At 30.7% G+C, this 16,346-nt stretch overlaps 1 protein-coding gene across 3 annotated transcripts in view; it reads left to right on the forward strand.

Moving 5' to 3' along the window:
* LOC107457059 (very long chain fatty acid elongase 7) overlaps positions 1-16,346 on the forward strand; it is a 79,041-nt gene that overhangs the window by 27,495 nt on the left and 35,200 nt on the right. The window contains exon 1 of one of the 3 annotated variants that reach the window (XM_087165239.1): positions 6,675-7,020. The exons of 1 other annotated variant lie outside the window; for it this stretch is intronic. The gene's annotated coding sequence lies outside the window, so the exon portion shown is untranslated. Of the gene's footprint in view, positions 1-6,674; positions 7,021-7,063; positions 7,437-16,346 lie in introns of those variants that run through there. One more of the 3 variants, XM_087165242.1, reaches the window with a different exon arrangement.

Consider the following 16,346-nt stretch of genomic DNA (forward strand, 5'->3'; position numbering starts at 1 on the left):
AAACGGAAAATAACGAATTCTTAGGATAAAAAAAACGATTTGAAGAATTATTAACATTGAAATAAAAACTTTCATATTGTTTCTTTTTTTATTATTCTTATAGTTCTTAATCAGACGTAAAAAAACCATTCTGTAGAGAACCATCATCAAATGAAAAAAAATATTTACAAGCAAATTTTTTATTGTAAAAATCATTGCACTTACCTGATTTATGATTCCCGGAGAATTCCAAAATGATAAGTTCCTTGTTTGAAAACTTTATTCTCAAATAATAGATACATAGTTTATACCTTCATTACTTTTAGATAACATACTACACAGCAAAATTTTATAATTGATATGAATTTGAATATGTAGCTAAAAACAGAATAGCTGAATTCTAGTTGAACTTATTCTTTCAAAATTAAAAAAAACTTACCAAGAAAACGATTTAAATTAATTAAGAATCAGCACAAATGGCACTATTTCAAGTAACTTGGATAATTTTTTATTGTTGTTTTCCGAATTATATGGATACAGAAATATATACTATTCTATAACGAAGAAGAATATGCTATAACTATTACAATTCTGTATGTTCTGAATTCATATTTATTCACTGGAATGACGAAAGCAATATTGACTTCACTTTAATTCGTAATGAATTGAAGACAGAAGAAGTGCATTTTACCTTAATACACACATCTGTAACAGTATCCGAAATCGGAAGTCATCAGTTGCAAGTTTGTTGATAATAGAAATTAAAAATTATTGAGGAATTTTTCTTCAAATGTTTGGCGTGTTCTGTTCCTGAAAGATTTACTAATATTCTGGAGATTTTTTTCAAGTTCTTCGGCCTTTTCCTTAGGGAAATTTTGTTTCTTATTTGCTGCTAAAAAATGGCGTCTGATTCAGTCAATGACTTTGATGGAACTAAATAAAAACGTGATAAATTAATGTCCGATATTTACAGGCTCCCGCTAGACGGCGTACTCGAGCGTTGCGATCGCGAATCGCAACGAACTATAGGGGGCGTTGTTGTATGAGACGCTTACCTGCGATTTCTATAAGAACCGTCATTCAGTTACTCTGGAGACGTCGTTAATGTAGCGTGTAGCATTGCAACGTTCCTTCTTTAATGTGGCTTATTAAATTTAAAAAAGAAAAATGCTTGATCTTCCTTCTTATACAACCGAAAACAAAATGGTATCTCTTTTTATTAGAGAAGGAACATCCAAAACACATCGGAAAAATATTTGTACATTAACAGAAAAAAATATGTATATTCTTATAAGAGTTAAAACCTAATGCCCGAGAAATAGTATTACTAAATTTAATGATATAACATGAAAGGCCCATTTAAACTTTACATTCTATAGTTTTAAGAATCATATTAGTTCAAAAATTAAAATGAACAAAAAGCATACATAAGCCTCATAATTTTATGAAATTTAATTTTGTAAACAACGTTTTTTGACAACAATTTTTATCAAAAAATTTCAAGTTTCAATAAAAATCATTATTTAGAAACTAAGAAACGTAAAATAAAGAATGCTGACGAAACAAAAAAAAAGAAAAAAAAAAGACAATTCTTTTTTGTCGCCATTTTTAGTGCTACGAATATTCGTCTTTGGGATTTGCCAAAAACAAAACAAGATGCAATTTTATTTTTTCAGGAGGGAAATATTTTACCGAAAAAACGAAAATGTACCAATTCCCACAACATAAAACTTTATCTTGGTAAACGTACGTTTTGGAAATGTTATTTCATTTGGAATCTTATTAATCAGAGTTCATATGGCGATATGATTGTTTTGAATCTATGCTAAACTCTATATCGGCTCATTTTCCACCGAAATCCGATTAACTATTTTGATTTTAAATAAAATGTTTTATTTTATGAATTGTCGCAAAAATTTTAAGTGTAGATTAGCGGCTCTTAAGAACCGCCAAATCTGTAGCGGCGGTGGCGTTAATACGTTAGTACCGAATTTTTATTCCATACTTTTCTGAATCATATTACTTCAAACATTGGAATATACAAGAAGTATACATAAACACATAATGTTATACCATTTAATTTTTCAAAAAAAGTATTTTGAGAACAATTTTTATCAAAAAATTATAAACTAAAAAACGGAAAATAAAGAATTCTTAGGATAAAAAAACGATTTTAAGAATTCTTTACATTGAAATAAAAACTTTCATATTGTTTCTTTTTTTATTATTCTTATAGTTCTTAATCAGACGTAAAAACCCATTCTGTAGTGTAGAGAACCATCATCAAATGAAAAAAAAATATTTACAAGCAAATTTTTTATTGTAAAAATCATTGCACTTACCTGATTTATGATTCCCGGAGAATTCCAAAATGATAAGTTCCTTGTTTGAAAACTTTATTCTCAAATAATAGATACATAGTTTATACCTTCATTACTTTTAGATAACATACTACACAGCAAAATTTTATAATTGATATGAATTTGAATATGTAGCTAAAAACAGAATAGCTGAATTCTAGTTAAACTTATTCTTTCAAAATTAAAAAAAACTTACCAAGAAAACTCTTTAAATTAATTAAGAATCAGCAGAAATGGCACTATTTCAAGTAACTTGGATAATTTTTTATTGTTGTTTTCCGAATTATATGGATACAGAAATATATACTATTCTATAACTATTACAATTCTGTATGTTCTGAATTCATATTTATTCACTGGAATGACGAAAGCAATGTTGACTTCACTTTAATTCGTAATGAATTGAAGACAGAAGAAATGCATTATACCTTAATACATCTGTAACAGTATCCGAAATCGGAAGTCATCAGTTGCAAGTTTGTTGATAATAGAAATTAAAAATTATTGAAGAATTTTTCTTCAAATGTTTGGCGTGTTCTGTTCCTGAAAGATTTACTAATATTCTGGAGATTTTTTTCAAGTTCTTCGGCCTTTTCCCTAGGGAAATTTTGCTTCCTATTTGCTGCTAAAAAATGGCGTCTGATTCAGTCAATGACTTTGATGGAACTAAATGAAAACGTGATAAATTAATGTCCGATACTTACAGGCTCCCGCTAGACGGCGTACTCGAGCGTTGCGATCGCGAATAAAGATTTTTGTATCCCTAATTTAAAATGAAAGTTCTATTATTTTAGTAGTGGTCTTGTAGTAGTTTTGACTACTCTTGACTAAGAAAAATAATCTAAATAAAAATATATATTTTTAAAAACCACGTTTTTTGTAGTGAAGAATAATAATTGAAAAGTAATAATTTTTAAAAAATATAAAATAAAAATTAAAAATTAAAAAAATTAGAATTTAAAATAAAAAAATTAAAAATAAAAAATAATATTTTTAAGAACCACGTTTTTGTAGTGGAGAATAATAATTAAAAAAAAATTGAAAAACGAAAAACGTGGGGCACATGAAATACATAATAGTACATATACACATACATATACACATTTTCTTACTCATACACATGCACAGTCACATGTGCATCCACATACATATGCATATACACAAACATATTCCACATCCACATTCAGATACAATTACAATTACAGATATACATACACATATTCTCAAGAGCACACATACACACACTAATATAACATTACTGTTATGTATTTCATGTTCACATTACTGTTATGTATTTCATGTACCGAAGCAGGGGATGGCACCCCCTCTTCGGTAGCCCGATGACCTGCATGCGAAGTCGAGCACTTTACGATTGAACAGTTTAACGAGGACCAATACAGTACACCCTCAGTCCCTGCGCAGACTGATCTAAGTGGTCGCCCACCCGCACAGCCACTGATGCTTGACTTCGGTGATCTGCTGGGAACCGTGTCTTAACGATCAGCCCACTGCGGGACTATGCATTTTGAAATTGAGAATTCTGTTGGTACATTTAAAGTAATACAATCAAACTATACTCAGTAAGAATGTCCTAGAATTTTGTAAACATCGTGAATTCTATTTATTATTCTTTAAGATTGAAACTTTTTTTATTGTAGTTTAATTTCAATTAAAATGAAATTAGTTAAAGTTGATCAAATTATTATTATTAAAAAAAATAATGACTTCAAGTGATAATTATGAATTGCATGAATCGAAAATTCAACCATTAAGCATTAACAACCGTTAACCGTAAACGATAAACTTCTCAAAAGTTGAAGAAATTTGGAGCGGACTCCAAAAACTCCATGTCGTAGAATAAACTCAATCTTTCCGTTACAGTCTTTTTGGAACCTCAACAGTTTTTTATTGGTTTTATTGGTACAACATACATTTGCAGGCTTGTGTGCTCAATTAAGGCTTATAAACCTTTGTCAAGTAGAAGAACAGATAAAGCACAATACAGAGAAGGGCATCACAAAGAATACATCCAGGGTCACGACGGGTTTCGAACCCGTGACCTCCACGCTTAACAGAGTGTTTGGCGGGCGATACCCACGGAGGCCCCTGGTCAAACAGTGGACTGATCAAAATACACGGTTCCCAATTAATCACTGAAGTTAAGTATCATTATCAGTGGTCAGTGAGCCGGCGGGTGACCACTTTGATCAGCCTAAGAAAGTGCCGAAAGTGTCTGGGGACAGTCCTTGTTAAGCTATTCTACCGTAAAGTGCTTGATTTCCGCACATGTCAAAGGTGTTCCAAAGAAGAGGAGCCATCTCTGCTTCAAGCAGCAGTAGAGGATCAAAATTGTGATGGCATGTTTTCAGATAATTCTGAGGGATTTTCCCCGAACTGTCGCCAATAGCCTATTATGCAGCTCTTGAGTGATGTAAATAAGTTCAACTACTACTGCTGCTCAGAGATCCGGGCTTAGTTTTTAATTCACGATATGCATAAATCTATTTATTCTCAGTTCTACAACTTTACAAAGGCTTAAAAGTCGTTCTCTGTATTGAGCAACAAGCTTGTATCTGTATTTACAACAATACATTAATGGTTAAAAATAAATGAACATAAATATCCCTGGAACTTCAAGGCAGAGTGAAATCTTCCGGGCAAACTTTCTGAAGCTTGGAGAGAGTGGGTTCGTAACCAGCTGCTATCCTGTATGTATTTGTGCGCTGACCTTCTCTAATTTTTGTTAGATGTTCTTTAAATCGGTAATGGTGTATAAGCTATTCTTTGTACTGCACACACGATCCGGCATGGGTATGAGAATAAATATAAATAAATGGGTTATCTAGTCTACTTATTGATTTCAAAGAACGACTCATTAGCTCATATCAAATTTAACATCACTATTTACAGAAAGACATCACCACACACAGTTTTGTTTTCTTTTGTTAATATCATAATTCAGATACACTAATGAGCTATTGGCGACGAGCAGGGATTCTTTCTCAGTGATAATCGGCAAACAATACTAGTGCATGTGCAAAATACACTTCCACAATTTTAATCGGAGGAGAGATGATCGCATTAATTTACATGATGTTATTACAAAAAGAGATTGTTCTTGTTCATTTACGTCGCACTAGAGCTGCACAATGGGCTATTGGCGACGGTCTAGGAAACATCCCGGGGGATGATCTGAAGACATTCCATCACAATTTTGATCCTCTGCGGAGGAGATGGCTCCCCCGCTTCGGTAGCCCGATGACCTGCGAAGTCGAGCACTTTACGGTTTAACGAGGACCAATACCGCACACCCTCGGTCCATACGCAGACTGATCCAAGTGTTCACCCACCCGCACACTGACCGCAGCCAGTGATGCTTGACTTCGGTGATCTGCTGGGAACCGTGTCTTATCGATCAGTCCACTGCAGGACATTACAAAAAGAGAATAAAAGATCTAAGCATGATTACAGCGTGGATCGAACTCACTACTTCTACCCGTATGAACAGTTGGAGGAAGAACACAAAGCGGTCACAGACATTTAAAAAGTTGTTGCAGTTCATCATCGAACTAGAGCTGCACCACGGGTTATTGTTGACGATCTGGGAAATATCACTGAGGATGATCCGAAGACATGCTATTACGAGTTTGATCCTTTGCGGAGGGGATTGCACCCCCGCTTCGGTAGCCCAACGACCTGCACGCGAAGTCGAGCACTTTACGGTAGCACAGTTTAACGAGGACCAATACCGCACACCCTCGGTCCCTACGCAGACTGATATACATGGTTCCCAGTAGAACACCGAAGTCAAGCATCACTGGCTGCGGTCAGTAAGTGGGGGGGGGGGGTGATCACCTTGATCAGCATGCGTAGGGACCGAGGGTGCTGGGAATAGGTCCTAGTCAAACTGTTCTATCGTGAAGTTCTCAACTTCACGCGCAAGTTGTCGGGCTACCAAAGCAGGGGAGCCATCCCCTGTGCAGAGGAACAAAATTGCGATGGCATGTCTTCGGATCTTCCTCAGGGATGTTTACCAGACTGTCGCCAATGTGCAGCTCAAGTGCGACGTTAATAAATTGCCTAACTACCTCGAAACTCAAACGCCCTAATTATTTTTCAGTTATTCAGAAAATGTAATTAATTTCATATTTGTTTGAATAATATATTTCATACATTTTATGCTGGAATATTTCTTTAAGAATAAAATCTTATTAAAGTGAGGTTTTCTAGTTTTAGTTTTGAATTGAAAGATTATTGGGTCAACATGTTTTAGATAAACAATTCTCTTTTTTTCCTATTGAAAGTTAATAAAAGCACGTAATTAGCCTGCAAAATGTCCTTTTTAAAAGACTCGTTGCACGGAAGACCAAAAACACGTGTTCGTTTCTTCTGGAAATCGAGTGTCCAGGTTTTAATAAGTTAAGGTCACATCTAAATGGAGGAATTATTTTTTCGCGGCAAACCAAAATCCTCGGTCATTTTACATTGAGCATGGGCATAATGACGTCAAATTTTCTCTCTTCTCACACGTGACCTTCCGTTTAAGTCTATAAATGAATATCGTAATTAATAATCTTGTTTTGCTATTCAGTGTGCTCCGAAGAAGAGTCGGTGGATGATTCATAGCGACTGGCTTATTTAGAATGAGAATATAATCTTCTTAACTACTTCAGGTTGGAAGGTAGTTATTTTTTAAGTTCTCAATGCAATTCTTATTTTTATTCATGCATTTTCCTTCAATTTAAAATTTCACAATTTTGTTTAATTTCAGTTTTAAAGGTTTTTAAAGTTTTATAATTTGAGGAAACACTTCAATTAGTGCAAGGGGTGTAATTTTAATTTTGTGTGTGAAATTAGTATGCGTTACCTTTTGTACTTGTTAAAAGCTAATTATTTTTGCAATAAGTGTTTACCACAACCTGTATTTTAGGATATTGTTTCCTTAATGAATAAATAGAAAAATTTTAAAACAATGTATGATTTTGAGCTTCAGTGACTTCATTTGAGGAAATCCTTTCAGTTTGTGCGAGCTGTATAATTTCGCTCTGCGGGTGAGATAATTTGTGCAGTTCTTTCATAACTACTACTAGTTTAAAGGTAGGTTTGAAGTGTTCGGCGTGATCTGTATTTAGTTTAGAATATATTGTTTAGAAAATCTTGATTGGGAGCTTTAAAGAAGTTTGAATTTGGTTTGATTGAATTTTAAAATGTTTGATTTTTGAAAATATTTTAGCTGGCTGATTTAGTTTCACGAGTAAGGTGTGAATGTGTAAGATGTGAATTTTCTTTAATATTAAATGAGTCTTTTTTTTGCCCTTCAAATTTCGCTAAATTTTTAAATCTCAAAATTTAAAATGATTCCAAATATTCCTTTATGAATAATCGTAAACTTTTATTCAATGCAAAATAAATCGTAGCTTTAATTTCTTACAGAAAGAGTTTTGGTTTGCTATTTAAAAATTGATCCCTATCTTTAAAACTTATTTTAGAAAGGATAAGTGAATTCCGAAACTTGTTAACGTGTTACTTATTTCACTAGATTTTTATTTTTCGAATGTTAACCTCCTGTTAATTTCTTTGGATCAGATTTTCATTAAATGTTTAATAAAAGTAATTTGTCTTGCGTTTCACTAGAGCTGCTCAATGGGCTATTGGCGACGCATTAAATGTTGTGAAATGTAATATTTGAAAAATTTTATCATTTAAAATATTTTAATTGGTGGTTTACGAAGTTTTTTATTGCGAAGTACGAAGTTTTTTAATGCAACTTATATTTTTCTGAATTTTGTTAATGGAATAGTTTTTACAATTTTTTTTTTAGAAAATATAAATATCTATAGTTCCTTATCCTTGCATTTATTACTATATCCTTGCATTTATTACTAAATAGTCTTGGAGTAGTAGATAATTTTTGACTTTAAATTAAACGTTAGCATATTTTTTAATCTGTCGTATAAAATGTTCTTGAGATCACATTCATTTAAGCATTTGGATAAGGTAATGATAAATTGATTATAAAATACGTTTAAATACTTAGAGAATTCAATAATCATATTTCAGTTTGCAGAACTCTACTATAGTGTTAATTTAACGTTTCAAGCAATGTGTTTAAACTATTTCCAGTTATTCAACATATTTAAAAATTAAATATGTTTTCTTATATGGGCTTAGAGGGCATAAAAGTGATTTGAAGTGATTGTGTAAATCAAAGATTTGTTTCAGTTGAGTGTATTTAGATTCTATAGTGAAAGAATTTATATTACATTCCATTTTCGATGGCAGTCATAAAATATGCTTTTGTAATGTACAGAAGTTTCACAAATCTGTTTACTTTAAACTTGTCAGTTTACTTGCTTAAAATTAAAACTTATTTAAATTTTATGCATTATCATTATCATGTCAATTTAAAGTGTTTAATATTCTTGTTTTTAAGCAAAATAAAAGATTTAAAATAAAGATTAAACAAAATCAAGGCATGTTTTTGAATAAAAATATGAAAATTTTGCACGTTGTGTAGATATTAAATTTGTTTGTTTTAATGTAGAATGTATATTCATATGAAACTATGAATATTTTCTAAAATCTAAACAGATGAGGAAATGTTTTTATGCTGCGCAATTTCAGAATGAAATAAATTTGAATTTTTAAAATATTTAAATTGATGCTTAAATCTCGTGAACTTGCGTAAATATTAGCGATTGCTTAAAATTTTTTATGCGATAATATATTTTACCAGAAAAAGGTAAAGATCTGATAACAGACGCATTAAAGCCATTATACTTACGCTATCATATACTAGATAAATTTTACATTTATGTTTCTGTCATAAAAACGTTATCTAACTTTTGTATTTTTCAATGCTTATCTTGTACCGGTATTTTAACTTTCATTAAGTATTTGTCAATATTTGAGTACCCTATAGCTTGCTCTGAGTATGTATCATGAATTTTATATTCAAGTTTTTGAATCTGCTAAAACTAGTTTTATAATTTATGTATAGTAAGGTGTATATTTAAATTTTATGAAGAATTAACGTATTTTAGAGGTTTAAAATTATTTTTGTATTTAAGATTAAGCTGTAATTTATTGGAAAATTAAGAATATTTACAAGAGTTTTGAAATTTTACGTAGCTTGTAATCTGAAATATTTTAGTATAAATATAATACAAAAAGGCCCTACATATTATGAAATAAAATTAAAAATATACATGAATAGCGCAAAAGAATTTGTACAAATCTTTAAATGTAAAAATGTATTCTTAGATTGACAATCATATTTGTATAAAACTAATGAATCTTTTGTTGCTTCTTGTTTCTCGCAAGTTTGTTTTCTAATCTCAACTAGACAATGTAACAGTTTTGAAACTTTAACATTTTTGAACCAGTACTTTCTAGATCACCATTCATAATTATGTAATTATTTTCCTCTAATGTATATTCATTATTTTGGAAGCATTCATTAATTTTACTTACCTATTTCGAAATATGCATCGTAGTGGAAGTACAAAAGCCGGAAGTGCTTTCTACCTCCAGTTTCATACATTATTTTTTGAACATGGCACTAAAATAAGTAACAGTACATTTTAAATTTTTAGTTGTTGTTGTAACCAAAATCAAAGCATTTACATTTTTCAATCATTGTATGTATTATATTTTAAAAAGTAAATGTTTTTACAAATTTTAATAACTTACGGTTATGAAATACAGCATGAAACACCTGTCGTTTTTTGCGTTAAAAATAAAATCTTCCAAACATGGCTCACTTCCAAATAATTTTTCAAATTGGCACTTATTTGCAGTTATTCAGATCTAAGAGAAAGTTAAGAATCCAGTGAAATTTCTTTTATTAACAAAATCTGCTATTGATAAATTTTTAAATATCAATGAAAAAAATTAGCTACTTTGGATTTCCTGCTTTAGTACAAATTTAATACCGATAATCTAACAATTTTTTCACTTAACATTGACTGTTTTTTTAAATTAAAAAATACGAAGATATATTTGCTTGTAATTAGAGCCAGTAAAAATATATAAAGTACACCCGATCTCCAATCTGCATCAGTGTTTAACCATTAAAATTGAATGCTTTTATGTAGATTTTTAATTATCAGACAAATTCGAATTCCTAAATTTAACTTTATATTAATCAAGGAGAACTCAATGCTAGAATATTACAGCTTTCGTATTCACTGCTTATCAATGTTGTTGAAATATATAAAGTAAAAAAGTTGTCACTAGTAGTTGTATTTAGTGCAATTGTGATTTAACAATCAGTATATTGAGTTAGCTAAAATGCCATTCAACAAAATGAGAAACTTGTGAGAAGCCCTCTAGATTTATTAAATTGTTTCGTATACGTTTTTATTTTTGCTCAAATGCTGAAATAAAAGACTATACGCTTGAAAAACAATGTTATATCTGTAAGGCTAATTTCAATATTTCGCAATCTTAATTATCTTCCGTAGTTCTCGCATCAGAGGACAATGGCCTATTAAGTAGTACATTTGATATCAAAATCTTCTTTTTGCCCTTGCACGATACGGGATATTCTTAAATATGGGTCATTATCAATTTTATGAAAACTTAAATATTTCATAAGAGAATATAAAAAAAAGTACAGTTTTAACCCAAATTGAGAGGACGTCCTTGGAAGTTAAGCAATGATGCTTCGGGATATTTGAAAGACCTTCATTCAAATGAGTAAGGAATACAAGAATACAATTCACAAATATATGCTGGTTTAAGTCTTTTCGGGAGAGATACGGCTTTTTTAGTTCGCTTTCATCCATAAAAAATAAGAGGTCAAAGTTTAAAGGAAAGTTTTAGTGTTGAAGTTTACATATCTACATCTTCAATGCATAAAAACAAGATTGTTTTTTTAAAGTAAGTTAATGTTTTATATTTCGAACTAATAGTAGTTTTGCAAGATTGTTTAGTTTTGTTTTTAAAGCTATGTTTAATGCAAAAGGGGTGAATATTGCTGTCAAAAGGTAATTCCTTAACTGCCTTAAACTGATTCTCACATTTTGCTTTAAAACTTGAACCATTAGTGGTTAAAATTAAATTATTTATGCATTTTAACTTATGTTGATGGCAATCACTACAGTTATTGGGAAATAGTTTTCAAAGTACTAAAATATATAAAGTAAAAAATTATGAAAATTCAACAGAAACACTTGAAGTCCGATTGTATAGCTAATGTCTTAAATATGTTTGAATTATTCATTTGTAATGATGGTAAAACAATTTTTTAAAACTTAGTTTTTATGTATTGAAACATTTGTTACTAGCACTAAGCAAGTTTCATAAAATAGGAATCAGCTTGGAGTTATTTAACTTTAACTTTTAAAGGCTTATAAAATACTTCAACTAATTTACAATATTTAAGTTTTTCACCCTCTGAAAAATCTTCAAAAATGTTAAATTTGATCGAAAAAATTTCAAATTTCGAGAAAGTTAATACATATCTCAATTTATTTGCACAAATATATTTTTATACAACCTTATATAGTATTTAAAACCAATGAGAAATTTATTTTGATTAGTAAGATTTTTAGCACTCTATTTTGTTATTTTAAAATTTTTTTTTGTCCAAAATAAAATTTTGGACCATTTTCTCGATAAGGAATAAAATTTCCAATGAAATAGTTTTTAATAATTTAAAAGTTAATGTATTGAAATTAAACCTTCCAATCAATCAGAATTTAAAGAAATCAGTAATCAAATTTCATTTCTGCCAAAATAAAATAAGCTTATTTTGCGTTTTAAAAATAAATTCAAAATTTTCGAAACATAAATCTAAGTAATTTCTGCAAAAATTTAAGAATAATTAAAAGCACAAATAAAGCTGGATTGAAATATTTTTATTTCAATCTAATTAGCCTATCAATCTATTGTATTAATACCAATCTATTATATATAATTTACCTGCCAATCTATTAGCCTAATATTGAATCGTAGTGAGCCGATCAAATTTGAGAGCAATGTGCCGAACCGAAATCGTTACGAAAGTATATTTAGAATATAAAATCAGAGTAGAAGCTTTTCATTATCAATGACCATTCGCTTATGCAAGCATAGTGGTTATTGGATGTTTTACGAAGCTTTTTTGTGAAGCAAAACAAAGTAACAGCTTGAATGCCTTTAAGGCAGGGCTAAAGAGAATACAAGGGCTAGTTCACTCCGCTCTTAGAGCTGAAGCTACGATTTCCCTCCTCATGACGTCACTGTGTCCACAGATCTCGGAGATCGCAAGCAAAGATATGATAACTTTGCATCTTTCTCTTGTAAAAATAAGTTAGACTTTTTCTGGTTATTAGCCTTCAAACTTTACGTAATTAACACATTATTTCAGTTCATAAACATAGTTCAAAAAAAACTTTCTTGGTTATTATATTAAAAAAATACCATTTTAAACTTATAAAAATGTTTTGCTAGTTGGTGAAAATGACACGATAAATACTTTATTTTAAAAAGTTCAGTTTTAACTTCAACTATTAAGAAAAATGAAGGCATATATCGACACTTTTTTTATCTACATATTCTTTTATAAAGATAAGTTAAGTTAAATTTAGAATCCCTGATTTTAAAATATGACGTTAATAGCAATTTGTTCATACTTAATCATTAGCAAACATCAACCTTAAACGCTAATTACTGAAACAAAATAATAATTTAGGTTCATAATGACATTAGAAATTTTACAATTGCTTATGGACATTTAAATTTAAAATGATATAATTTATAGATATTTAAATTGAAGAGAATATAATTTTTAAAAAAAATCATAAATATTTAGAATAACTACATTAAAAAATATGTTATGAAATTAGGAGAATTTCAACTATATACTATACATTTTATTTATACTTTTTACTTACATTTTAATTTTCTTGGACTTTATCTATTTTTTAATTCTTTTCACCTGCCTTTCTTTATGAAGTAACGAGGCGGTTTCTATTTAGATAATGAATTTTTATAAAAGTTCTTTACGACAGAATAAACGTATTGCTGTTTTATATTAACTGTGTCATTTCGGAATCCATTCTTTACATAGTTGTTCATTTACTTTAGGGAACACGCGAAAAATTATACTTTTTCCTTTTGTTTTTATATCAGAATTTTTGCAAGTTGCAATCGCGCAAACTGGCATTTCGATAATAGTTTTAAATTCTTGTAAATTCACTGCAAAACTGAGGAAAGTCATTATAGAAAATAACAAATGTCTTAGAATATCTCGCAAAAAGAAATGATCCAATATTAGTTAGAGCTAGTAAGGCCAAACGCTCCGTTCTTGAAGTAAAAGTGCGAGCTTTGCGCCAAAGTGACGTCGGAGGATCGGCGCGGCAAGAGATACTTCAAAGGAGTGAACCAGCCCTTCTATTCTCTTTAGCCCTGCCTTTAAGGTCTGGTTTCTTAGGACAAGCGCCTTATCTGGGCGTCAGCGGGACGTCAACGTCACTCTGACGCCAACAAAATACTGGTTTGTTAGCTCAAGGCCTGGTTTCTTAGAACTAACGCCTTATCTGGGCGTCAGCGGAAAGTTGACGTAGATCTGACGCCAAAAAAATACTTTTTTGTTAGCTCAGCGTGAGCAGTCGGTCCAACGCAGACATTATCTCTCATTGCGCATGCGTTAATAACGTAAACAAATATTTATTTTGAATTTGTATTGATTTTGTTATTGTCGACCAGTGTTTTAGAGAACAAATAATGACTTTGTTTAAGAAAAAACACATTATAGCTGAGCTAAATGAAGAGTGCTATGTTTAATGAAGAAGCTATGTTTAATGTCAAAATCAAAATCTTGGCTGATTTCAATGTGCTGTTGGATGTTGTCCGCCATTGCTTCTGTGGTTAACGTCACGCTGTAATCCAACTGCAGTTGAGTTGGACGGCAATTGAAGTTCAAGATAAGCGTTCGATGACGTATACTATCCAACTCACAAATGGACCAATCAGAGGTTAGCGCTGATTTCCAGCTGACGGCGTCCTGTCCTAAGAAACCAGGCCTTAAGACACCTAGAAGAGAATGCTTTCGCAATGGTTTATTTTAGTAATCTGTGGGAAAGAACTTAAACTGCGCCAGTGGGAGAGATAAGAAGTCACAACGTTCAAAATACCAAGAATCTGATTTCTCGATCGGCGAAGGACTATGTTTTGCTTAAAGCCTGAAGCACCGTACGAACTTAAAATTACGTAGTATGTATTTTTGCAGTTAGAATTATCTGGCTTTAGAACGGGCAAATAGCTTAGATATTTAAAAACACCACATTTGGCTATGTTTTACAATCTACATAAGTCATTTAAATCAATATATTAAACTTTTTAAGAATTTAGACCATGCAGCGTTGGGGTAATATTAAATTAGATAGCAGCGTTTCATTTTCACAAAACTGTGGCTTTTCATTTCATCCTGTGCCATTTTTCATAATTTGCATACAGGGGGTAGAATATTGAAAAAACTTAGCTTAACATTGATAAATAGCGGTTATTGATTCACAACAGTTTAAAAAAAAAGCGTATTTGCTAAAAATTTGTTTTAAGTGCGAAGTACACAAGACAGCCACAGCTAGCTCACTATTTTTACAAACTAGTTTAGAAAAAGAATATTATAGTTCTGCGTAAGTAAGCGCTAGTTAGTGTCATTATTCATACAAGCAAGCCCGTAAATGTCGAAAAAAGGGAGGCAATATTGTACCTTTTGTGTTTAGCTAAAATTAATTTTTCCTTACAAAATTTCAAAAGTAAGATTCTTTAACTGATTGCACCACCAACTAAAAAATTTGTTTTCTGCTGTTTGTCATATCATTCTATCTGAAATATAGAATGATACGACAATATACGCATCTTCAAAGTGTGCTTACTTTATCTGCAAGTCGTTATTTTGATAATATTTTTTTCCCGGATTATAACCCAATCAGTTTACAAACTTTAATTTTGATACATGACTAATAAATTACATGTTTTAAAAATTGAAAGCATGAAGCCGCGCATTTGTAATTCATTTAGTTTTTGATTTAACTCTTAGTTTATTTTTTAAAGCCTCACTAGCATTAAGTGAAATATGAATTAATGAAAGTCGAAATAAGGGCTATTAAGGAGTTAAAGCAGTTTTCAACCTTTTATTAAACAGCACATATTTTTCCCCCCACAAGATTGTAATAAGCGACTGGTTTAATATCAGCTTACAAATACTAATGTGAAGTTAGAATATTAAGTTAATCATATTTTGAATGTTTTCGCACTTGAATATTTACTTAAAATAATTTTGGAACATGTGTAGTTCCATCACGTAGATATTGCTTCACAATTATGCATCAATGACACCGAATCGCATTAGATTCACAGCGAATGGCTTTCATTCAAAAAAATAAGATTTGAAGGGCAATATTAAGTTTGCTTGTTCCTGCGCAAACTCATAATTTAAACTGGCAAAAAGAAAATCGTAGGAAATCGTGATTTGAATGTATTTTTCATTAAAGGAAATCTTATTCTGAAACTCTTTTCTCGACAAGTTTATAGCACCATTCTACGTCCTCTTTTATTTGTTTTATACCTTAAACTGGTAATTTTGCTTTCCTTAAAGCTATCAAAATCTTACCTCTTTAATTTTACGCCAAAGGGAAAACTGCAAAGTTAAAGGGAAATTTTGTTTCTTGCAATGCTCAGAGAAATTATCACTTTTCTATAGAGGCTGGTAGAAAGTTTTAATAAATTTTTTTGATTTATTTCACAAATGCAAAATCCTTCCTCTGGTTGCTAACCAATGGGCTTGACTGATAAAATTTAAACTCCATAATGTTACTTTTCAGGGCAATGAGAATTTCTTTCATATACATCTCTAAATTAACGGATGCAGTTTTTTTGTAATCCATGGAAGAAAAATAGTCTCATATATTATGGATTTTATTTAGTTTTTTTCTAACGTATAAAATGCAGATTACCGTATGATGAAGTAGAAATAAAATGTAGAAATGAAGTCACTGTACGAAATTGTGGAATGAA

The sequence above is a fragment of the Parasteatoda tepidariorum genome, chromosome 1, assembly GCF_982258835.1.
Source record: "Parasteatoda tepidariorum strain Cologne lab strain chromosome 1, Ptep-v5.0, whole genome shotgun sequence".
Lineage (NCBI taxonomy): Eukaryota > Metazoa > Arthropoda > Arachnida > Araneae > Theridiidae > Parasteatoda > Parasteatoda tepidariorum.